Below are 27204 nucleotides of genomic sequence, written 5' to 3' on the forward strand. Positions count from 1 at the left end.
TTTAAAAAAAACCCTCATCCACCTCTTCTTCCTGGTTAGGTGGTCTGTAGTAGACCCCTACTGTGACATCACCTTTACTTTTTACCCCTTTTATCCTTACCCAGAGACTTTCAACAAGTCTGTCTCCTATTTCCATCTCAACCTCAGACCAAGTGTATACATTTTTAATATGTAAGGCAACACCTCCTCCCTTTTTTCCCTGCCTATCCTCCCTGAGCAAGCTGTACCCTTCTATGCCAATATTCCAGTCATGTGTACTATCCCATCAAGTCTCTGTGATGCCAACTATGTCATAGTTGTGTTTATTTACTAACATTTCAAGTTCTTCCTGCTTATTCCCCATACTTCTCGCATTAGTATACAGACATTTTAGATACTGATTTGAATCCCCCCCCAGTTCTGTCTTGTCTCTCCTTGATCCCTGCTATTACAGCCAATGCTCCCCCCAATTTCTGACCCTTCTCCCAGTTCTCCATATTTTTTACTTACTTCTGGACTTTGGTCTTTTGCCCCCGTCAAACCTAGTTTAAAGCCCTCCTCACTAGGTTAGCCAGTCTGTGTCCAAATATACTCTTCCCCTTACTCTTAAAAGTGAATTCTGGTGTTTTAATATTTGTGGTGATGTATTTTTAGTGCTTACATTTTGGTTAATGGGAGCAGTCCTATTAAAAATAACCTGTGACTCTTGATTGTAGACTCTGTTTTCAGGAGACAGAATGCTGTGCATGGGAGATTTTGCTTGTGTGTCCAGAGAATGGAAGACCCTGCCTGTGTAAGCTCCAAAAGAATCCATATTTGACTTAATAAATGTATATATCTAGAAAACAAGCTTTTATTTTCAAAGGTGTAACATTAGCTTATCTAGGGCTTTGTCTTCACTACCCGCCGATCCGGCAGGTAGCAATCGGTTTATCGGGGATCGACTTACCGCGTCTACTGAAGACGCGGTAAAATCGATCCCTGATCGCTCTGCCGTCGACTCCGGAAATCCACCTCGGCAGGAGGCGGCAGCGGAGGCGGCGGCAGCGCGGCAGCGGTCGACTTTCCCGCGTCCTCACCGCTAGGTAAGCTGACCTAAAATACGCAACTTCCCCCAGGGCTCTGCCAGCGGGGCTTAGGAGGTGATTTAAAGGGCCCAGGGCTCTGGCCACTGCAGGGAGCCCCGGGCCCTTTAAATCACCAGTCGGTCTGGTCCGGCACGGCGTACTGGCTCTTGCTGGTACGCCGTACCGGGCCGTACCGGCTTACTTTCACCTCTGGTCCCGCTACCCAAGGAGGTGGGGCTGGGGCTTTGGCTTTGGGCTCTGGGCCCAGCAAGTCTAACACCAGCCCTGGTGACCCCATTAAAATGGGGTTGTGACCCACTTTGGGGTCCTGACCCACAGTTTGAGAACCGCTGATCGAAGGCATCTGAGCAGGTTTCTCTTCTGGATCCTTAGATGGGGCAACTCCAGACTCTGCCTCAACACTGGAGAGCAGAGCTGAGACACCAGGACCTGCCGCATCAGTGGAGGGGAGCAGACCTGAGGCTCCAGAGACCTCTCCCAACAAAGTTCCTGCAGATACGGTCCAGATACGGGAAACAGGAGCTGGGTCTCCATGGCCCATTCCATCCCTGACCACGGGCTGACTCGGCCGATGAGGAAGTCAGTCAGGGCCCTCCACATTCCCCTGGTTCTTCCATCCAGCGTCTCCATCTCCATACACCTGCTGCGCCCGAGCTCCTGCCCATCCCCTGTGTATTGTCCATCTGTGAAGGATGTGGAAGGTGCCAGGACTGTTTTACAAACACTTCATGTATTAGCTGTGTCAGACCTGCTTCCTGTCCAGGCCCGGCTCCATCCCTTGGCTGCTCCACTCCAGCCCTATGCCCTACCTGTCTTGAACCCCTGGCTCTTACCCTTGGTTGGCCTCCCGACCGCACCTCCGCTTCTGCCCTCCAGCTCTGCTTTGACCACTAGGCCAGACTCTTGCTTTGACCAGGAGGTTGCACCACCTACACCTCGGTGTGGGACACCCAGCCCCAGAAGTGGGGAGTGGGGTCTGGGTAAGGGAAGCCTCCCTAAGTGTTAGCTGAGACAGAGGCGTGTGAACGGTTGGGTGGGTTAGATCCCTTTGCTTCTTAGGCTTTGCACCCCTCCGTTGAGATGAATGGAGCTGGCGTTTGGAAAAGGCTGGTGTCTGTCCCTGTATTCACACACTGGCCTCAGCTCCCGGTGGTGAGCATGGCAGGGCCAGGCCCAGGCCCAGCTGCAGGAGGAATCACCGCTGGGACTATAGCTATTTCCCTGGTCTGTGACTGGGCACATGGGGAGATTCCTCCTCAGGGGGGTGAAGGCTGGAGGCCTAAATCTTGGGAACAGAGACATAGAGGAGGCCCAGGTGCAGCTGGCACTGAGCTGTGACGCCATCCCGGGTGGTGACACCTTCGTGTCCGTCTGCAGGGAGAAGAGCCGTGAAGACCGTCCTGTCCTAGCTGAGAATCATGAACTTCAGAAACCGGAAGCTCAGGCTGAGGGATCTCCTGGAAATCAGTCCAGACAGCATGAAGGACTCGACGCCTTACACCTGGGGAGACTTGCCTCGGCACTTCCTGCGAAAGCTCATGTAAGAAACACCCAAAATAGGAAAATCTATTTTTTCCACCTGCTTTTGAAAAGGAAAACCAGTGGAAATTGCAACTGAAGGCTGGAGGGGCCGGCTTGGAGCACAGGAACCAGAGCCGGGTTATTTATTGACTGATGTTGATGGGGTCAGGGTTGGATTCTGATCTCAGTGATCCCACTGTAAACCAATTTCTATGTCCTCCTGAAATCTAGCTACATGTTGTACGTTCTATCTATCTATTTCCTTGCATACAGAGCTTCCCAATGCTCTGGGCTGGAACGGACTCTTGCCCGGGATGGGGGGTGATGGTTCTTTCTCACTACATGCGCCCTGCAGCAGGGGCTCCGGATCTAAACGCCCTGCCCCACCCTCCCCCTCTTCCCCCTACTGTGGGGCGTTGTTTCCTGTTACATTCTGAGCCGCCTTCAGTCCAAATCAGGCCCCTCCCTTCCTGGCCACATCTTCCTGAAACTTAAGACTGTAACTCATTTGTATGTGTCTATATTTACCTGCTTTAACTGTATAGCTAACTCTTATTTAATAAGAGATAAATAGATAATTTGAGATAGTTCATTACAGGATTGGTTTGAAATACAAACAGTACAGAGCCAACATTCATAACTTCAACTACAAAAATGATACACATATACAGATAGCATAATTATAACCAGCCAATCATAACCTTCCCATAGAGACCTCACATGACAACCTTTGTACAATATTTGCTGCAAATATATGACAGTGGTTGCAACAGTGATCTATATGGTTACAGATTCTGTCAATAACGTCCCAGTGACCAGTTAGATCGGAGTACCCGAGGGGACTGTCTGGGACTCCATGTTAAGGCTGTTACAGTGGCTGAGGAGCTTACACTTAGGCTATGTCTTCACTACCCGCCGATCCGGCGGGTAGCAATCGGTCTATCGGGGATCGACTTACCGCGTCTAGTGAAGACGCGGTAAAATCGATCCCTGATCGCTCTGCCGTCGACTCCGGAAATCCACCTCGGCAAGAGGCGGCAGCGGAGTCGGCGGCAGCGCGGCAGCGGTCGACTTTCCCGCGTCCTCACCGCCAGGTAAGCCGACCTAAAATACGCAACTTCAGCTACGGTATTCACGTAGCTGAAGTTGCGTATCTTAGGTCGGACCCCCGCTGTAGTGTAGACCTAGCCTTAGCACTTGATTGGTAAAATCTAAGCATAGGACTCACAGTCAAATGGATGACTAGTGAACCGCCCCCCCCCCCTTTGGGGAGGCTAGCCTGCTTCCTCCCACTCCTTCTGCCCGAGGCCCTGCCCTCCACCAGCTGGAGCCCCAAGAATAAACTGAAAAATGTTGGAAGGGGATTTGGGGTTTTCTAACGTCCCTCCTCCGTTTGTATCATTTTTCAAATCAGTGGGAAATGGGGGGGTGGGGGGGGACGACCAAAATTGTCCACTTCACACACTTGTTCAGGTGGGAAGAAAATGTGAAAAAAACCCAATTGCAAAATATGAGAATCAATTACACCCCCCCGCCCCCGTTTTTGAAAATGAAAACCAAATGAAACTTGCAGCGGAGGGATGCAGGGGCCGGCTCAGAGCACAGGAGCCAGGGCAGGGTTATTTATCAAGTGACATCAATGGGGTCAGGGCTGGATTCTGATCTCGGTGACTCCACTGCAAATCAATCAATCTCGGTGTCCTTTTGCAATCTACCTACCTGCTGTAAATTCTGTCTATCTATTCCCATAAATCTAGCTATCTAGCTATCTGTCCCCATCCACCCCATCTATCTATCATCTATCTATCTATCTATAAGCAGGCAGAATGAGCTCTACTCTGACATCTGGTGGTGAGTTGTGGAAAAGAACTTCAGGGACTGATCTAGTTTGCATGGGCACACCCACCCTGCTTGCCCAAATGGTCACTTTGGCTGCTGTGGGACCCCCAGTCTCTTTGCTATTGGGGCAGGAGTACTAAAGTGTTGTTATCCTGGTTATGTGAATCAAGGACAGTAGAACTGTACTTGACATTTTATGACGGAGGAACTCGCCCTCAACCAAGTAGTACTCGCTAAGCAAGGGACATGGGTTCCAAAGCCCTGTGAATTGAGAGAGTCTGGGGATAGATGTGTGTCTGTGGGTCTCTTCTAGGGCATGAAACAGAATTTTGATCTCTCTCTATGGTATAATAGCAGAGTTAATTTTGATTCTGTTAGGAGTCTTGTTATGTACTGCAGAGCTGAGATTACTGATTCCTAGGTCTAAGGGTTGGTCCTACTTTGAGCTAGTGGTTCTGAGTGTGCCAGCACTGAGGCTCCCCTACTAACAGCTGAAATCACAGAGAGCTGTGTTAAGTGGAGGGGGAGTCTGAAGACATGTTGGCGAGTGGCTGGTGGAGAGGAGCGGCTAGCAGGACAGCTGGCGGAGAGGAGTGGCTGGCGGTGAACACTGCAGCAGAACCCCATGGAGAGGCGTGGCAATCAGCCATGGACCTGAGCAGTGGAGCATGTAACGTGCCCCCATACCTCCATCCCCTTCCACTCAGGCTGGTAGGTAAACACTGCAGATGAACTTCTGAACTCTGGAACTGCACTGACCAAGGACAGAAACTGCGGGAGGGGTGACTGTTGGGTTGCTGGACTTAAGACCCTTAGGGGAAAAGGACACTTCCAAACTTACTTGGGGGTAGGTCTTTTGCTCATGGTTTGTGTTATGAATCCTGTCTGTGGTGTTTCCCCACACAGTGCCACATTATTTCCCTCCTTTATTAAAAGGCTTTTGCTACACTGAGACTCTGTGCTTGCGAGAGGGTTAGTATTGCCTCTTAGAGGCGCCCGGGGGGTGGTATGTAATTGTCCCAGGTCACTGGGTGGGGACTCGAGCCAGTTTTGCCTTGTGTTATTGAAACGGAACCCCTAGATCCTGAACCCAGCCCTTGTTCCTGCTAATGCTGAAGGGCAGAAGGGTTATCTATCTATCTATCTATCTATCTATCTATCTATCTATCTATCTATCTATCTATCTATCTATCTATCCCCATCCACCCCATCTATCTATCTATCTATCTATCCCCATCCACCCCATCTATCTATCTATCTATGTATCTATCCCCATCCTTTGCATACAGAGGTTCCCAGTGCTGAGGGCTGGGACAGAGTCTTGCACGGGGTGGGGTGTGATGGTTCTTCCCCACTGTGACGTTGTGCAGTCTACATGGTTTTATAAAAACATGATAATAAGTGAATATAATGTAACTGGGATAGTTTTATAAAAAATTTGATAATAAGTGACTATAATGCAAATGGGATATGCTTTGTGCAAAAGGTCTCTTGTAAGGTATCATTACAAAGCTCATAAGCTACTGAGTGTGATCATCCTATTTGTAGAAATGTACCACTCTTGTATCTAAAACTAGAAATATAAAATGTAACTCTGAGGGCCTATTGTAATTATGTAAAGTGTGGGCCATTAATGATGGTTTGGAATCTTGATGACTCCCATTGTCTGCAGATGGCTGTTTACCTGTGAGTCTCCCTGTATATGTGTGTGCTGGCAAGTGAGTAATGAAGTCTTGCAGTGACATGTGATCATGTCACCTGAACTGGAATCCATCTTTAACCTGGTGCTTTTCCAGTGAGGGGAGGGGGTGGAAACCCAGAGGGACAAAGGGTTCCCGCCTTATGCAAAAGATATATAAATGGGTGGAAGAGAACTGAGAGAGAGTGAGGAGCCATCATGGAGAATCCCCTAGATAACACCTAAGCTGGAACAAAAGCTGTACTAGGGGAAAGAATTGTGCCCAGGCCTGGAAGGTGTCCAGTCTGAGAAAAACTTACTGAAGCATCTCTGAGGGTGAGATTATCTGTATTTAGTTTGATTAGGCATAGATTTGCGCATTTTATTTTATTTTGCTTGTGACTTACTTTGTTCTGTCTGTTACTACTTTGAACCACTTAAATCCTACTGTCTGTATTTAATAAAATCACTTTTTATTTAGTAATTTACTCAGAGTGTGTATTAATACCTGAGGGAGCAAACAACGGTGCATATCTCTCTATCAGTGTTATAGAGGGCGAACAATTTATGAGTTTGCCCTGCATAAGCTTTATGCAGGGTAAAACGGATTTATCTGGGTTTAGACCCCATTGGGAGTTGGGCATCTGAGTGCTAAAGACAAGCACACTCCGGTGAGCTGGTTTTCAGGTAAACTTGCAGCTTTGGGACAAGTGATTCAGACCCTGAGTCTTTGTTAGAGCAGACTGGAGTGTCTGGCTCAGCAAGACAGGGTGCTGGAATCCTGAGCTGGCAGGGAAAACAGAAGCAGGGGTAGTCTTTGCACATTGGGTGGCAGCTCCCAAGGGGGTTTCTGTGATCCAACCCGTCACAGTGGTGTAGTCGAGCAGGGTCTGTGCACAGCTGATTGCTTTGAGATACTGGTAGTGATTTTAAGTGTGGTGGCTGGAGAACAGACAAAGTGGTTACTGGTTTGTTATTTTCTGTTTGCTTATTTCGGGAAAGGAAATTAGGGACAGAAAAGGAAGCAAAATAAGTAAGAATGAAGATCAAAAGAAGCTAAAACTACACAAGTTGCAAATTGCCCAGAAAGACTGAACAATGGGCGCTGGAAATGTCTCTGTTAACTAAGAAGCCCCTGAGCTGAGTACATCTCAGTTTCAGTGAACTGCAGATGGGTGTGGCCCAACCTCTGTCTGTGCTGAAGCTGACTGGAGTGTCTAACCTAGCAAGACAGGAGGGGAGGGGTGCCTGTTCTGGCAGGAGGGTGTTCTCTGTGGTATCCCAGCTCATCAAGTGATGGTCTCAAGGGAAAACAAATGGAAATTGATGTACAATTTGCCTGGAAAAAGGCTGACCTGGAAAAAGAAAAGGCTGCCCACCAGCCTGGACTTAAAGAGACAAAGCAAGTAAGACCCAGAAGCATGACCTGGCTGTAATGGAGTGGAAGAGGTGCACAGAGACATGTATCCTGGAGCTGGAAGTTGGGGTCCTGGTGACTGCTGCGGTGGGAACAAACCCCAAGGACTCTAGCTGGAAGCAAACCCAACCTGAGTGAAAGGGGGGGGATTTTGCTGGCCAGCGAAAGGTCCCTCATAGCTGGTAGCTGTGAGCCTACAGCTGGGTCAGGGTCTCTTTCCCTTTTGGGGGACACAGGAGTGTCTGCCCAGTAGGGGAGCCCAAAAACGAATTTTAGGTATACTGCCTCCGCCATGGTCAGTGTCCAAGTCTCTGGCAGTAAGTTCAGGAGGAGGGTGTGACGTTGTGCAGTCTACATGGTTTTATAAAAACATGATAATAAGTGAATATAATGTAACTGGGATAGTTTTATAAAAAATTTGATAATAAGTGACTATAATGCAAATGGGATATGCTTTGTGCAAAAGGTCTCTTGTAAGGTATCATTACAAAGCTCATAAGCTACTGAGTGTGATCATCCTATTTGTAGAAATGTACCACTCTTGTATCTAAAACTAGAAATATAAAATGTAACTCTGAGGGCCTATTGTAATTATGTAAAGTGTGGGCCATTAATGATGGTTTGGAATCTTGATGACTCCCATTGTCTGCAGATGGCTGTTTACCTGTGAGTCTCCCTGTATATGTGTGTGCTGGCAAGTGAGTAATGAAGTCTTGCAGTGACATGTGATCATGTCACCTGAACTGGAATCCATCTTTAACCTGGTGCTTTTCCAGTGAGGGGAGGGGGTGGAAACCCAGAGGGACAAAGGGTTCCCGCCTTATGCAAAAGATATATAAAGGGGTGGAAGAGAACTGAGAGAGAGAGAGGAGCCATCATGGAGAATCCCCTAGATAACACCTAAGCTGGAACAAAAGCTGTACCAGGGGAAAGAATTGTGCCCAGGCCTGGAAGGTGTCCAGTCTGAGAAAAACTTACTGAAGCATCTCTGAGGGTGAGATTATCTGTATTTAGTTTGATTAGGCATAGATTTGCGCATTTTATTTTATTTTGCTTGTGACTTACTTTGTTCTGTCTGTTACTACTTTGAACCACTTAAATCCTACTGTCTGTATTTAATAAAATCACTTTTTATTTAGTAATTTACTCAGAGTGTGTATTAATACCTGAGGGAGCAAACAACGGTGCATATCTCTCTATCAGTGTTATAGAGGGCGAACAATTTATGAGTTTGCCCTGCATAAGCTTTATGCAGGGTAAAACGGATTTATCTGGGTTTAGACCCCATTGGGAGTTGGGCATCTGAGTGCTAAAGACAAGCACACTCCTGTGAGCTGGTTTTCAGGTAAACTTGCAGCTTTGGGACAAGTGATTCAGACCCTGAGTCTTTGTTAGAGCAGACTGGAGTGTCTGGCTCAGCAAGACAGGGTGCTGAAATCCTGAGCTGGCAGGGAAAACAGAAGCAGGGGTAGTCTTTGCACATTGGGTGGCAGCTCCCAAGGGGGTTTCTGTGATCCAACCCGTCACACCCACTATCTGTCACCCCGCAGCAGGGGCTCCTGATCTGAATACCCTGCCCCTCATCCCCCTGCCCTGGGGCGTTGGTGCCTGTTGTATTTTTCTAAAACCAAATTAGCCCCACACCCATCTTCCCACCATCCTCCTGATCAGGACAAGGCCCCCCGCTCCGACCTTGACCACCAAACTTGGGCTGATGCCCGCCACAACACCCGCACCCACCACAGCCAGGACACTCCCTCCAATGTACAGGCCCAACCGCACGGCCTTCTCTTTAAAGCGCTGTCCGTAGGCCGTTAGGAACTTGGACGTCTTCCCGGCCAGCCCCTGCTCCAGCACCTTCAGGGCAGCCTGTTTCTGGGGGTCCTCGCCCCACAGCTGCCCCGGCAATGCTTCAGCAGCTCCCTGCGTTTCCCCTCCAGCCGTCTCTTCATCTCCTCAGGCTTCACCCTCAGGCAGCAGTTTATACTCTGGTGGCCACGGTCCTGCCCGAAGCGGGGAGAGATGGGCCATTAGGGATGGGTATTAGTGTTACCCAGCCACAGGGGGTGCCGCTGACTCATACACCCGCAGCCCCCTACTATCCCAGCCCTGCTCCCCCGAGCTCTGCCGGTGCCCCTCACTCCCGACTCCCAGCCCCTCTGCGCTCACCAGCTCCTGCACAAATTGTTCAGATTCTCTCCTGGCGGCTTCTACTGCTTTGCTGTTTTTCTCCTTTCTCATCGCTGCAAATGCTTCAGCCATCTGTGGGGGGAGAGGGGACAGGGTGGGGGTTGGGATGGGACCATCTCTGAACTAGGAGCCCCCCTCACCACCTTCTCCCCCCATTCTTCCAGGACCCTGCTCCCCGCTTTCACCTCTCCACTGGCCCCCGACCCCCCACATTCCCCCAAAGCCAAGGGGAGTGAGCTGGGCACTGGGATTATGGGGTGGGGGCAGCGCAGGAGGGGAAGATGGGGGCAGGGATGTGGGTAGGGGCAGCGCAGAAGAGGAGAGGGGGGGCTGGGGGTGTAACCCGGGGGGAAGAGGGGTCTCTTACCGCCTGGCGTCCCTGCCCTGCTCTTGGTGAACCCAGTGCCAGGGTGGGGCAGTAGGTAGCACCGGGTCCCTCTCGCCCTCAGGGCTCCCAACACCAGGGGCTGCTCAGAAGAGGCTGCCAGGTCCTGCGGGAGTTAAACCGATATTTGTGGCTGTCAGCGAGAGATCAGACCCACCATGGAAACGTTCAGCTCCGCCCCACAGCCGGAGTTTGCTGTTTCCATGAACACACGTGGTGCCCGGCTCTGGTCATTACCTGTGTGATGTCTTTGAGATACTCCTGTCCCGCTTCTGCGCCGTAGGCTTCGGAGAGCTGCCAATCTCGCACCAACAGGTCCAGGCGCTGCAACAGAGAGCGCAGGAGAAGGGTCACACTGGGGCTGGGGGCACAGAGAGACCAGAGCTGGAGGCTGCCGTCGAACCCAGCCACCGACACCGAGATCCTGGGCATGACGTGAGTGTGGAGGGAGAATAATGGGAGCAGGGACTGGCTGTTTGTTCGGGGTTTGATCAGCACCTGGCACAATGGGGTTCTGGTCTAGGAAGGGGGGGGGGTCTGAGGTGCTCTGGCAATAGAGACAATGAATAATAAGAATCAGGTGGGGGTGATGGGAGTGGGGGGTGGAACCAGCATTGGGTTGATGGGAAACGAGGACTCACCTGGATTGGGGGCAGAGTGCAGGTCTCTCCGACCTCCTTCGCAACATGAACGAACATCTGCGATGCAGCGAGAGAGAGACAAGGAATTTTTTTTCCATCTTGAACAAAAGATCCCCCCACAGGTAACTCAAGGTGATCCATCAAGATTGGTGGTGCAAAATAAACCCGTGACATAAAGGTCATTGAAACTAAATAAAACCCAAACAACGTTAAGTGAAAACTGATAATTGAAGAGAGAAAATTGATGAAATGAGAGAAAAACATAGTTTCAAATGCTGATAACTCAACACTAGTAATCACAGATTATTAGTTATTCTAATCACTAGTTATTATAAAAGCAATAACTAAACCCAGAAATGCCAATTGGTGATTCTAGAAAAGCAGTCATTGAAGACACAGAAAGCCAATCATGGAACTCAGCAAACCAATAACTGGAGTCAGAAAAGAAATAATCAAAGGCAGAAAACTAGTCATTGAAATCAGAAAACAAGTTACTGAAACCAGAAAAGCAGTGAAAGAAATCAATCAATGAACTAATCATTAATATCTGAAAACCAATGGTCAAAAACAGGAAACCACTAATCATAGTCATCAAAGCTAGAAAACCAGTAATCAAAGGAAGATATTGGGAAACAGAGTCTGAAAATCAACAATAATAAAAAATAGCATTTGAAGTCAAGAAAACCAATAGTCAAAGAGTCTAAACCAGAAATAGAAGTCAGAAAACCAGATCTAGAAGCCAAGAAAACCAAAAGTCAAAGACAGAAAACCAGGAATCAATATCAGAATACCAATTACTGAATGCAGAAGCCCTCAGTAATCAACGCCAATTGAAATCAGAAAACCAACAGCCAAAACAGAAAACCAGTAATTGAAGTATGAAAACCAGATCAAGGTCACAAAACCTAGTCAAAATTAGACAATGAATAGTCAAAGGCAGAAAACCAATAGTGAAAAGGAGCAATAAGTGAATAGCAGAACTGAAAAAAAAATATTTAAACACCCTAAATTTATAAAGAAAACGAAAAGCTGATAATCAGTAGAGAGACCATAATAAGTGAAGCTGAAAAAACATACAGTGAAATCTTGTAATTAATACACAAGAGCAGAAAACCAATAACGAACAGCCCTGAAATGAAGAACAAAATCTGATATGGTAGATATGTAAAGTGATAATTAGAGCCACAAAACTGACAAGCCTGGACCAAAACACGATAAACAAGAACTGAAAACCAAAGACGGAAAACTGAAGATTGAAACCTGAGAAACAATGATAGCTCCCTAAAACTGTGAAGAGAGACACCCAAGAGATACTAAAATTTGGCTGTTCTTTGAAAATGCAAATTTTCATGAAAAGATTCTGATTTTGTGAGTTTTCCATTTTTCAGCAAAACTTTTATTTTCCATTTCTCCACACTGTCACTATGAAATAATCTGACAGCTAATGGTGGGTACTAAATAACCAACAGCTGGCAGCCAATAGTGACTAACAAGTAACCAATAATTGGCAGCTATTAATGAAGATAAAATTACCAATTATAGAAGTTAATTGGCCAAGTGAAGTAAAAGGCTAACACACAACTCAATGGCATTTCTCTTTGTCTGTCTGTATCGTGATAACTTTTTGAGACCACATATGATCAATTCTGAAATTTCAGGGGACGCGCTAGACATCAATGAGAAGAACCCCAGTGATTCGGGAGGAAATCGGAAAACTGAAAAAGTCCAGTTTCCATTTAGATCTGGTGACTAGCATCAGCAGCCAATGAGCCAACCACTCTGTTGAACGGAGGTAGCAGGATCTTCTGGGTGCTGAGCTGGGAGAATGGAGGTGACACAGAGCCTCTAGCGTGGGGGGATGGAGAATGGGAGCACATAGACCCCTGGCATGTGGGGAGGGGCAAACAGAGGTAGGGCTGGGGGATGGGACATAGGGTCAGGGTTAGAGTTGGTTGGGTAGATTCCAATGGAACATTTTCCCCATCACAAACACTTCCCTAACGCAGAGCATCATGGTTTGCCCCAGGCTGGTTCCTGCCAATCCAGGCTGAGTGTCTGGGTGCAGGGCAGGTGGAGGTGTCTCCTGCCCCATACTCAGCAAATGCAGAGCGCAGGGCTGGGCGGCACGGCTCTACTGGGGCGTCGCTTCAAGAGGGCCGAGGTACGGTTGGGCAGGCGTTTCCCTTAACTCTGCAGGCCCTGGTTTGGCTGAGCACGACACTCTGGATGGGCACATGCGGCCCCCCACCAGAAAGCCCTGCTGGAACTGGTCAGTCTTGAGAAATCCTGATTTATTGGGGGGAAGAGGGGGAGCTCTATCTGGCCCTTGCTCCGCCCGCCCCACCTTTGGGTCACCAAACCCACTGGGCGCCACCACGAGGCTCCCGACCCTCCCGGCAACCTGAGTCCGCAGGCGCATTGCAGATCATTTAGGGGAGTCGACCAGGACACAGAAATCTCTTCTCCACCTGTAATGACCAACCACCCAGAGCTACAGGGCTAATGAATAAGAGCCGCCAGATAATGGTAATTAACCGTGAATACGACAATTGCAAATATTTAATAAATACTCATCACCTGGTACTGTTTAGATTCTCTGCATCTGAAGCCCGGCCTAGCGGGAGATCTCTGGGACTTTCTAACCATCAGTAACAGTCCCAAAGCCTATAGACTTCCCCCTCTCCAATCCTAACAGCGCCTGGACTCCTGGGTCCTTCCCAGCAGGGCCAAGGCTGAGAGGTCAGTGTCAGTAGAGCCGTGTGTATCCCCTGCCCCACCCACCTCCAGATAATCTGTCTCCGTCCGCGTAAATGTGCTGGAAATGTTAAAAATCTAGAAAATAATCAAAGGAAAAGGTGAGCGCCCCCTGCCGACCCCACATCTCACCCCAGCATGGCCCCTCTGCTATGCCCACTTCCACTCCCTGCTCCCTGGCGCTCCCTGCTGGGCCTCCTACCATTCCCTGAATCACAGTGCCCCCTGCAAACCCCCCACCTGCTCCCCACTGCACGGTGCCCCCTCCCGAGTCCCCCCCACTCCCTGCTCCCCCAGCACCCCCTACAGAGCCCCTGCCCACTCCCTGCTCCCCAGCACCCCCTACTGAGCCCCCACCCACTCCCTGCTACCCCAGCACCCCTACTGAGCCCCCGCCCACTCCCTACTCCCCAGCACCCCCTACTGAGCCCCCCACCCCCTCCCTGCTCCCCAGCACCCCCTACTGAGCCCCCGCCTACTCCCTGTTCCCCAGCACCCCCTACTGAGCCCTCTGCCCACTCCCTGCTCCCCAGCACCCCCTGCCGAGTCCCCCGCCCGCTCCCTGCTCCCCAGCACCCCCTACTGAGCCCCCGCCCACTCCCTGCTCCCCAGCACCCCCTACTGAGCCCTCTGCCCACTCCCTGCTCCCCAGCCCCCCCCACTGAGCCCCCCCCACTCCCTGCTCCCCAGCAGCCCCTACTGAGCCCTCTGCCCGCTCCCTGCTCCCCCAGCACCGCCTACTGAGCACCCCCTCTCCCGGCTACACTGCGCCCCCACCAAGTAGGAGCTGAGCAATATGCTGAACGCGGAGAGCTTGATGCTGGTCTCCATGCGGCGCTGCAGGTCCAGGGAGCCCTCGGTGTCCACCAGGAACACGGCCACCTGCAGGGACAGACACACGGACAGATCCACCGGCCACAGCGACGGGCGCCCTGTGCTGACGCCACCCTCACCCCTGCCCAGCCCTGGCACCTCTGCTGCCCGGTTCCCTGGGATCAAACTGTGAACAGCCCCCCTACCCCACCCCAGTGTGTCTGTAGGGAGCCCCAGGGCCGGGACTCTGCCCCCCCCCAGCTTCCCCCATTCCCCCCTCCAGCCTCCCTGCTCCGCACAGGATCCTGTCCCCCACTTCCCTCATTCCCCTTCCCTACTGCCCCATCCCCCATCCACCAGCCTGCCCCCCTGCCCCACTCACCTTCCTCCCCTGGCCCTGGACCCAGAGGGGCTGGCCCCACATCCACACCCCCTTCGTGACGGTCGCCGTCCCGGCGCCACATTCAAACCCCCCCAGGGCCACGTGCTCTTGGTTCTGTAGGGGGGCAACTAGAGACAGGGGATGTGGGAATGCAGTTTGGGGGGTTTGGGGTGCTCAGGGTGCAGGGGATGGGTGGGGACCTGTGGGGCAGGGGGAGAGGCCATGGCTGAGGAGGGTGAGGTCTCGGCAGCTGTGGTCAGGGCCTGGCACAGGGAGAGGACGGACACTGGCTGGGGGCTGGGGGGACCTTTGGTATAGGGGGTGCGGGCTGCAGTGAAGCAGGCAGGGGACTCACTGGGTCAGGTGGAGCATGCGGTGAACGGGGCGGGGCCCTGGCTGCGTAGGGTTGGGCCTGTGGTGCTGGGGACGTGGCCTGTGTAGGGTTGCCAACTTTCTAATGGCTGGAAACCAAAACCCTTTCCCCGCCCCGTGCCCTGCCTCTTCCCCCAAGGCACCACCCCCTACCCCACCTCTTCCCCCAAGGCCCCGCCCCCTGCTCACACCTCTCCTCCACTCCTTCCGTCTCGCTCGCTCTCCGCACACACTCCCCCCTCTCCTGGGACTCACCGGCTGCCGCTGGGAGGAGCTGATGGGGCACAGTAGTATACAGCAGGGGTTGGTCCCTGGCACAAGGGGGCAGGGAGGGGTTGGTCCCCATACCGAGGGCCCAGGGCGGGGGCAGTGAGGGGACAGTGGGACAGAAGGAGGGGTGGGCAGGATCCCTTCCCCCCGGGCGGTGGCACCTTCCTCTTGGAGCCTGGTCCAGAAGCCAGCCACTGCTCTGTCAGGCTTCAGCAGCTGAGCAGAGAGCCGCTCCTCCATGTGGCTCCAGCTGCCCCCCAGTGGCAGAGGCCGGTTACTGTGACCAACCGGACTTTTGGTGTCCGGTCAGCTGTGCTGACTGGATGCTGCCAGGTTCCTTTTCGACCGAAAACTGGACACCTGGCAACATAGGCCTGTGGTGAGGGAGCAGAGGCCCTTCCTGCGGAGGGCAAGCCTTATCTGGGGTGGGCGGGGTCTGTGGTTCAGGGGGCAGGGCCTTATCTGGGGTGGGCGGGGTCTGTGGTTCAGGGGGCAGGGCCTTATCTGGGGTGGGCAGGGTCTGTGGTTCAAGGGGCGGAGCCTTAGCTGGGGATCCCGTCCCCACTCACCTGGCGCTGGAGCCGGCGCAGCAGGCAGTTCATCAGGAAGGATTTGCCCCGGCGTTGCTCCCCAATGATGGACACCAGGCAGACGGGGGCGTCCCCCACCCCACGCTGCTCCAGGCAGCGGCTCAGGGCCTCCTCGTCCAGGATCAGGCCCCCTTCTTCGTCCAGACGCACCAGCTGCACCGGCGCCCCGGCTCCGGCTGAGCCCCCGGCCCCTGCTGCTGGGAGAGAGCAGGGTCAGAGCTGGGACCCCACCCCTGAGCCAACTAGGCCCCTGCCCCTCAGATCAGATCCTCTTGAGCCGTTTCCACCCCCCGTGAGCCAGCCAGTCCCCTGCCCCCCAAATCAGAGGTTGCGCCCCCTAGGGAGGAAAGGCCCCGTGTCCCATTCCCCACCCCCTGATCCAGCCAGTCCCCGCCCTGGGGCCTGTGAGAGCCTGCACCCCTTTCCCCTGATTCAGCCTGTCTGGTCTAACTGGCTCCATCTCTTCCCGCAGGGGTGCTGTGATTTTCTCCCCCAGGGCTCTCAGCCTCGTATCCGGGATCATCCTGTCCCTGGAGCAAGGAGCCCGGCACTCAGGGCAGCTGGGTCCCCAGGCCGAGATCCCGCGCCAGTGAGCCACGAGGCAGCCCTGGCAGAAGTTGTGGCCGCACTTGATCGAAATGGGATCATCCAAGACATCCAGGCAGATGGAGCAGGTGACGTCCTCCCGGAGTCGCTGCATCTCTCCAGACCCGCTGAGTGGGGGGAACCTACTGGGTCAGGACCTGGCACCCGGAGCAGAAGGGCTCTGCTGCAGGATGGCTGATCTGTAGCCCAGGTGTGCCCCTTCCTGGCAGCAGGAGTCTGGGGAGGAGCGAGAGAACATGGGAATATTTCTGTGAACAAGCTGCGTGACTCAGTTTACCTGCCCACTTTGTGTTCCTGTCCCCCGGGCAGCACCAGAGCGAGAAGACGGATTCCAAGAAGTCATGGCAGAGATTGGTAGATTCCCAGGCCAGGAGGGACCAAGGCTGAGCTCCTGGATAACGCAGGCCAGAGAACTGCCCCCAGTTAATTCCTGTTTGAACGAGAGCAGATCTCTTAGAAACACATCCCACCTCGATGAAACACATCCCACCGCACTCCTTGGTACACTGTTCCCATGGTTAATTCCCCTCCCTGGTAAATACGGACATCTTCTTTCCAGGCTGAATGTGTCCAGCTTCAACTTCCAGCCAATGGATCATGTTACAGCTTTCTCTGCTATCCCGAAGAGCCCATTATTAAATATTTGATCCCCGTGTAGGTGCTTCTAGACTGGAGTCAAGTCACCCCGGGAGGTGGGAGCTTCTCTTTGCAAAGCTAAACAGCTTGAGCTCCTGGGGTCTATCACTCCAGGCCCCGTTTTGTAATCCTTTAACCATTCGCGTGGCCCCCCTCTGCCCCCTCTCCAATATATTCACATCCTTCTTGAACTGCACCGGAACTGGACACAGGACCCCAGCAGCGGTCGCACCAGCGCCAAATCCAGAGATAAACTGACCTCTCTGCTTCTATGCGCGATTCCCCTGTTTGGGCATCCTTAGCTCCTTTGGTCACACTGTCGCACGGGGGCTCACGTCCAGCTACTTATCCCCCATGGCCCCCTGCACGCTGTCAGCATCTCTGCGTCCCTGGAGAGACACCCCCCCCACCGGGCTGGGAGCATGGCCGACGCTCTTTGGCCGTATCACAGCGCGTGGTGTTGGCTTGTGCCCAGACTACCCTAGCGCTGGGGCTGTTGGTGACACTGGGCTTTTCTCTGCTGCCTACGGCCTGGCAGATGCCGTGTGCCAGGGGTTAATCACTGGCAGTGCCACGCCCGGCAGGGGCACAAGCCTTTAAGAGGAGTTTGATCTCAGTCCGACTCGCTGCCGAGGGCAGCTGGGGAGACACAGGGGCTGCTGGAGCCCGAGTCCGGGAGGCACCGAGCTCGGCCTTAGGAAAGGCCACGCTCAGGGCCTAACAAGGAAATAGCTTCCTTCCCATCATGCAGTGAGTTGGGTGCTGACTGGCCGAGCTTTCCTCCAGCTGGCATGAGAGCAAATTCACCCTCTCACCCCCACAGAGCCCTGGGCATTGGGTGGGGGAAACTGAGGCACAGAAAAGGGAAAGAACATGCCCTGGCCTCACCCTATTCCCCTAGCGCTGGGCTCTGGTCCCGGAGCACCAAAGTCTCCTCTTTTTCTGCTGGAGACTCCCCAGTTTCCCACCCTGGGATCCCTCCCAGCCACCGATGTGCCACAAAGGGGACCGGCTCTATCTGTCCTACCATCAGTGATGTCTCCTGAGCAAGCACCAGGGCCGGCCCAATTCGTTTTTTCATCCTAAGTGGACCCCCCCCCGTCAAGATAGAAAATGGGAATTTTGTTTCCCTCCCTCTTTGGACATAATCTATCAGGATTTCATCCACCGAAAAGTTGCCAGATTCACAGGGCAGTTGGGGTTTTCCTGCAATCCCCAGCTGCTGGAGGCATGGGATTGCTGCGCTGTGATAAGGCAAAGCAGTGCGCATCACAGGCACAAACTAACCCACGGAAAGAGCTAGCTCCCTCGATGTTCACCCCCCCCAATAAAAAAGAGGGGTTCTATATATTTGCTTGCTGGTCTTTGGAGCCCCTTTTCCAGCTTCTCCCTCCAGTGGCAAGGGCTGGAAAAGCGGCTCCAAAGACCGGCAAGCAAATATATAGAACCCCTCTTTTGTGTGTGTGTGTGGGGGGGTGAACATCTGAGGGGCCGGCTCTCCTTCCATAGATTAGCTTGTGCCTGTAAATGTCCTGATTGCGGCTAACGCAAGACAAGCCACTGTTCTGGGGGATTCCACGTGCCCAAGGGTTTGCCCTGGTTTTAGCTGGTTGAACTGGTCAGAGTTTGACAGTGTTTCAAATCACGCCATGAGCCAGACCCAGCGTTGGGGGTAGATTAGCTGCTGCCTGTGCCAGTCTTTCTGCTGGACAGAGGGTGAGGTCCGAACTGCCCCTGTCCCACCCCCCCACCCCCAGCTGCTGGGAATTTCCACCCCACAGAGAGCCAAGACTAATCATGTGACTTGGCAATGCCCTAGCACAGTTAGGGAGGGTGAAACATGGGGAACAGGTAGGGACGATCCTGCCCCATGGGTGGGGAATAGACTGCGGGGGACAATCCTGCAACCTGGGAGAATAGAGCAGAGGGGACGATCCTGCCCCTTGGTGGGGGGGGATAGAGTGGGGGGGACAATCCTGCTCCTTGGGGGGGGATGGGCTAGATTGGGGGCAAACACCCTCCACACGCCCTCCCCCCTCCGCCCCCTGCTCTTACCCGGCCAAATCTTCGCTTCTCTCTGTCCGGGCAAAATTTTTTGTTTCTGAGAAACAAAAGCGTAACTCCCTGTGTCTCATCCTCCCAGCAGCCCAGCTGGTGGGGGTTTGAAGGTGGGTGGGGCGGCCCTGCTCTCACATTGGTAGTGCGAGGGGGTGGGAGGCAGTGGGCCTGTGGGAGGGGAGCACAGAGAGGCCCGGAGAGGTGGGGCCAGGCTGGAAAAGCAAGTGACAGAGACTGGAGGGTGCAGAGAATCTTCATTCCCCAGATCCCCCCACGGGCTCTTCGGAGCAGCAGGGTCTGGAAGTGCACGTGCTTTAAAGGGCACTGAAAGTGTCAGGAACTGTGACCAACTTGGGGGGAAGAGGGAGGGGGACAGTTTGGCCAGAGATACACCCCCTTGTGAATTTCTGGATGTTACCACTGTCTCTCCGTCCAGAAATGACATCCCAACTGCCTCTTCTCAGAAATGAGGTATTTCTTAGAACTGAAAACAAAAACCCTTAGCAAATATTCAACTCTTTCCACTGCTGGGTAATGGTCACCTGGGGCTGAGATGCAGTCACCTCTGGGGTGGGACAGCTGAGGAACAGCAGCACAGCAATACTACATGGGGATGGCTCGCCCAGCGCTGAGATGCAGCTGTCTCTAGGGTGGCTTCTTCAGATAACGTGATCTTATGAATGGGTCCTTTTGTCTTTGGAACTCACTGCCACATGAGCCCTGCTATGTATCCTGGAGCTCTTTGCTGAGGCTTTTTACTGCTTTTTACTCCTGTTTGATGGTCTCCTGTCTGGTATTTCCCAGGTTTTGGTTCTTTACATTAAGGGTGAACCACTCAATAAGACTCATAGACTTTAAGGTCAGAAGGTCATCTAGTCTGACCTCCTGTACATTGAAGGCCACAGAACCTCACCACCCACTGCTGTAATAGACCCCTAACCTCTGGCTGAGTTACTGAAGTCCTCCAGTCATGGTTTAAGGACTTCAAGTTACAGAGAATCCACCATTGACACTAGTTCAAACCTGCAAGTGACCTGTGCTGCATGCTGCAGAGGAAGGCGACCCCTCCCCCCAGGTCTCTGCCAATCTGACCTGGGGGAAATTCCTTCCTAGTCCCAGATTTCGCAGATTTTATCTGCTGTCTAGGCATGCAGCCAGCATGAAGCCACCCAAAAAGCACTGAGTTGCAGCTGATGCTGGGGTGGGACAGCTGGGTAACAGCTGCAGAGTCGCACTGAAGTTCTCAGTGGGGACCTTGCTGTCACCAAAGGCTGTTCCAGGGGAGCATCTCCTTTGGGCTTTTACTGCCATTGGCCATGATACACTGACACTCTGGAACCCTGTATCTCTCAGTAGCACACAGTATTCACCCCGTGATATGATTATGAGATGTTTTGTATTATGCATGCCTTGTGAGGTGGTATGTAAAATGTCTGGATCTGTTGAACATTCATAACCTGTTGGATTGGATGTGCTGTCATTGTATGGGAAGTTATGCTCTATGTGTGTTTCTGAAATATGTTGTGAGGTTGGGAGATGCCCACAGCCAGCTTTACAGTAGAAACAAAGGAGGGCCAGAAAGGTGTTGATGGCCCATCAGGAAGAATCCACTCTCTGAGAGACTCCTTGGAGAGGGCACTTAGTCAGTGGGATACTGCCTGACCAATGGGACTGCCTGACCCCCATGACACAGCAAAGATCTTTCTAGCAACTGAAAGAAAGTATAAAAGAGGGACAGAGACATCATAGAATATCAGGGTTGGAAGAGACCTCAGGAGGTCATTTAGTCCAACCCCCTGCTCAAAGCAGGACCAATCCCCAACTAAATCATCCCAGCCAGAGCTTTGTCAAGCCAGGCCTTAAAAACCTCTAAGGATGGAGATTCCACCACCTCCTTAGGTAACCCATTCCCGTGCTTCACCACCCTCCTAGTGACATAGTGTTCCCTAATATCCGAGCCTGGACTCTGTGACTGCATTAGTCGCCAACAGGGGAGTGTGGCAGGAGAGGACACAGAACATGTCTACAAATAACATTTTCTGGACTGCTGAGGTGGGGGGAGAGGCCAGATTCCATCTGGCGCTTTAGGACTCTGAGGACGCTCTGGGATCGGGAGCGAAGTCTCTGGAGCCTCGGGAGGTGCAGGTTTGGAGACATGTGGCTCCTACCTAGTCCAAAGTAACCTACCGTGCTCCCCCACAAGAGCCATGTTAACAGGCAACACTGCCTCTCTCTTTCCTTGGCCAGATGGATCGTGTCCTTTTTCTGGTGGCTAGTCCGGAAAAGGAGGACAAGAGCTCACTACTGCTACCACCTGAGGGAGTTGCTGGGTTGAGATCAGCTGGTAGAAGGAGGCAATAGCCCCAGAATCTGGGACTTCAAGCCCCTAGAGTGACCTCTTACCTTTATAGACCCCTCCCCCCATCATACACAGCTATGTTAAAGGTTAGCGTGATAGTAACGAGACCCCTTTTCAACCTTCACCACACAAGAGAGAGCCGGCAGCATTTCTCATTAACGATTTATTTCTCCTCTCCTGGCTCCCAAACTGCTTCTCCTCCCTACTGCCGCCAGCCACCTTCGAGTTCTCCCTCTTCTCTCCCCGGCTCTGCTCACTTGAGTGCAGCAGCTCAGCGGATGGTCCAGCTTTACTCTTTCACTTCCACTCTTCTTCACTTCTTTGGGGGGCTGCATTTGCCATTGAGCAGGCTGATGGAAATACCTGAGTGCTCTGTCTAGGCCAGGGGTCTCAAACACGCGGCCTGCGGGGCTATTTCTCCGGGCCAGAGCCCAATGCCGTCCTGCACCCCAACCCCCTGCCTGCACCCCAACCTCTGCCACACCTCGCACTCCCTCCTGCACCCCACACACCAACCCCCTGCCCTGAGCCTCCTGCCTGCACCCCAACCCCCTGCCATGAGCCCCCTGCCTGCACCCCAACCCTCTGCCATACCTCACACTCCCTCCTGCACCCCACACCCCAACCCCTGCCCTGAGCCTCCTGCCACATCCCACATGCTTCCTGCACCCCAACTTCCTATCCTGAGCCCCCTTCTGCATCCCCCACCCCTTCTGCACCCCAACCTCCTGCCCTGAGCCCCATCTGAACCCCAACCCTCTGCCACACACCACACTCCCTCCTGCACCTCAACTCCCTATCCTGAGCCCCCTGCTGCATCCCCCACCCCTTCTGCAGCCAACCTCCTGCCCTGAGCCCCGTCTGAACCCCAGCCCTCTGCCACACCCCACACTCCCTCCTGCATCCCAACCCCCTGCCCAGAGCCCCCTACTGCACCCCCTGCCTCACCCCTCCAACTCCCTGCCCTGAGCCCCCTGCACCTCAACTCCCGCCCTGAGCCCCTGCCACACCCCTCCTGCCCCCTCTGGGGGCAGGGCTGGGGGCAGCGAGGGGGGGGTGTCAGTGATGCGGCCATTGGGCCAATGAACTGGTCCTCATGCGGCCCTCGGGGTCATCCGAGTTTGAGACCCCTGGTCTAGGCTCACAGGCCCAGCAGCTAAAGCCAAGCCCCCTCAGCGATCAGCTGTCCCAACCAGGCTGCGGGGCCGGCTCCAGGCACCAGCGGAGGAAGCACATGCCTGGGGCGGCATTCCGTCCATTCTTGGGGCAGCACAGGCCGGGCGACTTTTTTGGTTTTTGCACTTCGGCAGTTCGGGTGGCGGCAGTCCGAGCGTTGTTGTTGTGTTTTTTTCTGCTTCGGCAGTTCGGGTGGCGGCAGTCCAAGCGTTGTTGTTGTGTTTTTTTCTGCTTCGGCAGTTCGGGTGGTGGCAGTCCGAGTGGTTGGGGGTTTTTTTGGTTTTCTTTTTGCTCGCTTTGGCAGTCCGAGCGTTGTTGTTGTTTTTTTTGCTTGGGGCGGCAAAAATGGTAGAGCCGGCGCTGCTGGGCTGAGGTCGCTCAAGCGGTCAGCCCCTCAACGCAGTGTATCAGGGGTGCCTCAGGCCTGGGCGGGGCCCAAGCACCCCACAAACAACCAGACTTCCAGGGCGGGCCCTGGCCTGGGTGGAACCCTGGCAGCCAGCAAACAGACAGACTTGACAGGGCTGGCTCTAGTCTGGGCGGGGCCCCGGTGGCCAGCCAACAAACAGTTCCTGTCCTGGGCTAGAGCCTCCTTGCACCATGTAGGGGGTCAGCTACCCGGGGTGGGGTGGCAGGGGGACGCGGGCCCACCCTCCTCCCCCGCGTCCCAGCCCAAGGCGCTGGCAGGGGCAGGATTGGTTGCCCCTGCGTCGGCGGGGATCCAGCCGCAACACGCCGACTGAGTCGCGCCGGGCCCTGCAGCCAGCAGCTCCCGGGCTGCCCCTGGGCTACTTCCTGCCTCCCCGGGGTTTGGTACCTGCGGCCTCCAGGCCTCTTCCGGCTCCTCGGGGTAAACCGCAGCGGGCACTCCGGGCCGGTCCTCGTCCATGTCTGGGGTTAGGGTTAGGGTTAGGGGCCTCTGGAGAACAGGCCAAGTGTCCTCCTCTCTTGCAGGCTGTCCCCCAACTGTGGTGCAGGGCCGGCCTATTATGTTTCCGGCCACGTCCCGGTCCTTATGGTGAGGGGGGCGGGGCGATATAGGCTCCGCCCTCCAAGTGGCGTGTAGGGGGTCCCTCGCTCTCCTGCTCGGAGGGAGGCCGCTCAGTCGCAACAGAGTCCACCAGAGGCCCCGGAGGCCAGCGAACAGGCGAGGGGGATGGGGCGATATAGTCTCCGCCCTCCAAGGGGCGTGTAGAGGGGCCCTCGCTCTCCTGCTCGGAGGGAGGCTGCTCAGTTGCAACAGAGTCTACCAGAGGCCCCGGTGGCCAGCCAACAGGCGAGGTGGATGGGGCGATATAGTCTCCGCCCTCCAAGGGGCGTGTAGAGGGGCCCTCGCTCTCCTGCTCGGAGGGAGGCCACTCAGTCTCACTACACTCCCCGTTTAGAGGGAGGAGGAGTTGCTGGTGGCCTTGGAGGCAGAACTCCTGCAGCGCCTCCGGCACTTGGCGCAAGTGCCGGATGATGTGAAGTTGGTTCATTATGTTGGCCGTGACATCCTCCTGCTGCAAGGGAACGAGGACCTGTCAGAGACTCAGACGCCCCCGTGGAATCAGGGGGAATTAAGGGCACCTGGGACCAGCAGCAATTCCACCCAGCACCCGCGCACCTCTGAGGGATGAAGTCCCCCTCCTGACACCCAGAATGGAGTCTTGTTGTCCTTTCTAGGGACCTTCAGTGCCAACAACCTCCTTGTAGGGGGAGCTCCTGCCACCTCCCACCCAGTGCCCCTGACAGTTGTCCCACCTCCAATCCACAGCTCAAGTTCTCTGACCCCGCAGAATGGCAGCCCTGGTGAATGGGGCAGATCAGCAGCCCCTGCTAACTGAATTCTCCCGTTCTCTCTAGAGCGAGTCCAGCCCTGCCGGCAGCAGGACGAGCTTCCCCCGCCCATGTGCCTCAGAACTGCCCGGTCAGTCGCCATCACCCCTCAGTCCTTGGCCTCCCGGGCTGCCAGTGACGGGAACAACTCTGGGTGGTGGCGCGGGTGACAGGAGAGGCTCGCAGAGGGCACGTAGAGGACTCTGCTGCCCTTCCCAAGAACAGAAGTCCGTGCTGAGGCAATGCTTGTCATTCATTAGACTTGCTAAAGAGCTGGGCTGGAGCTGCTCCGGGACAAGCTGGCTCCCATCTGCTCATGGAGGTGAATTCATCTCCCTTCCCAGGAGCACCTGCTCTCACTCTCATTCCCCACCAGTCGCCTTGCTGCCAGGCCGGCGAATGGCCAGAGGATGGGAATGAGGCCTGGGCCCCGCCCCAATCTCCTGAGTCTAATGCAGCTGCTCACCTTGTTCCCCATCAGCTGCTGGGCTTGCCCCAGGAGGGAGTAAGTAAGGAGCAGCCCAGCCTGGCTGACACGCAGCAGGGGGTCGTGCATGGCCAGCACTGCTGTCTGCAGGAAGAATCTTCTCTGCCCCTCCGAGAAAAATTTGGAAAAAACCTGAAACCAACCAGATGTGAGGCTTCAGCAGATTGCCCCGAACCAGGCTCCAAATCCTGGCCTAGAACGGCAACTCCGTCGCATGGCTCCAGGAGGCAGCCACCCGCCCTGCAGAGCTGTGCCATGCCCTAGCAGAGTGTCCTTACCTCCCCCACCCTGGCTGTGTTCTTATAGCCGAGGAGCCTGCTGTCCTGGTGCCAGTCCCAGCACCAAAGGTCTTCGACCTCATGGATGTTCAGGTCTGGGAAAGAGAGAGACACACACACATTTGTCATTCTGCTTGCAGGGCTTGTGTCCTTCCAATCCCATTGGTGGCTGCACAGTGGGCAGAGCCCAACAGAACTGCGGGGGTGGTGGAGAACACAGAAAGAGATAGAGAGAGACTTATCCGCCAGCCGGGGTCACTCGGAGAGAAATTGGCTGGGGTCCCAGTCTCACTCGTCTAGCGGGTGCCAGTTCTCAGCTGGGTTCCTTACCCCTCTGGCGCAGCAGGAGCTGGTAGAGCCGGTAAACCCCCTCCCTGGCCTGCCGGCTGATGTCCTCGTCTGGGTCACCGACGAACAGAGCCAGCTGTGCCACGTGGTGACCCATCCTGGGGAATTCGGCTGAGTTCTAATGGAAGGGAGAGGGAGAGGGGACTCCATCAGCATTTTCCTGTCAGCTCCCAGTCCCCGCCTGGCCAGGACTCTCCTTCCCCTCAGCCCCTCTGCAGGAGATGCTAGAGCATAGGAGCTAGAGCTGGATCCTTAATTATCTCTGCCCGCAAGGGAGCCCGGAGAACAGGGATGTGGGCAGGGCCCTCCATGAGGATTTGCTTCCCCAGCTGCTCCAGGATGACAGGAAGGCAAGAACCTGGAGCATGCTCCCCTTAAAAGCGAGAGTCGCCACTTAACCAGGACAAGAAGAACTTGACTCAAGCCAGGCTCATTCTCTGCTCTGACTCTGCCTCCCCAAGAGGAACACTCCTAACCCACAGCCCCTGCAGCAGCAGATCCTCCAGCCCGTTGGAGCCAGCCCCCCTACGCCTGGAGTCAGGAAGCTGGGCTCAGAGGCCACTTACGTCAAAGTCAGGGAGGGAGATGACGGACGTGAGCAGGGCCGCGCTGCTCCTGATGGCCCTGGCTCTCTCTTGTGGCACCCTGGACACGGTCCAGTAGTTAATGTGCTGTGGGGAAAGGAGGCAGCTCAGGATTGATGCGGGGGGGGGTGCATGTGTAGTGCTAATGGCCCCCCCCCCATCCCAAGGGGGCTGAAACATTGCATGCGGTGGGGGTGGAATATCTGATTCATTGACTGCAAAGCTTTAGAAGGGGACCCTTGCCCCCAGGACGATGCTTGTATCCTGCAGGTCACAACTTGTCATTGTCTCTCTAGATTGGGACAATGCTCGGTGTCGGGGCTGGTCCCATCCTCCCTGAACTCCTGATTCCTGAACAGCTCCCCAGGAAGGAGACAGACCCCTCCCCCCTCCCTGGCTCTCAAGTGCTTGGCTGGGTGAAGGGACTGAGTGTGAGCACAATCCCCCCAGGAATCTCGGGGCCCTTCAGAGACAAGGGCTGATTCTCTGGGGCCCTCCTGTTTCTCTAGGAACGAGGCTGTGGCTGTTCTCTGAGGACCATCTTCTGGATCTCCCAGGAGGGGTTCAGACTCTCACTCCCCAAGCCAGCCGGGGGCCCTGTGGTTAGTGCTCAACAGAACCAGACAGAGCTCTGGCTTGAAGTCCCAGCTCCTTCCTCTGTCCTTCAAGGAGGAAGGGCCTGACCCTGCATTGCACTGACTGCCCTGACCAAGGATGGCCACTGGGGGCCCAGCTAGGAGGACAGACTGGAAAATGGATCTAAGAGTTAAGGTAAAATTGCCCCCACCCCCTCATCGGGCTCACCTCCAAGATGTAGTGGAGCTTGTCAGTGTCTGGGGTCTTTGCCAGCAGGTTCCCCAGCATGGCGTCCAGAAGGCCTGGTATGACCCTCTGCAGATCCTGCAAAGCAAGGGAGAGCCATGGGTCAGAGTTAG

General features: G+C 54.3%; 1 pseudogene; it reads right to left on the reverse strand.

The window, feature by feature from the left end:
- Positions 1 to 2346: 2346 nt before the first annotated feature.
- The window catches only part of LOC135877813 (uncharacterized), a 185783-nt pseudogene continuing 160925 nt past the window's right edge, over positions 2347 to 27204 (reverse strand).

Source organism: Emys orbicularis, chromosome 4 (genome assembly GCF_028017835.1).
Source record: "Emys orbicularis isolate rEmyOrb1 chromosome 4, rEmyOrb1.hap1, whole genome shotgun sequence".
In the NCBI taxonomy this organism is placed as follows: Eukaryota; Metazoa; Chordata; order Testudines; family Emydidae; genus Emys; species Emys orbicularis.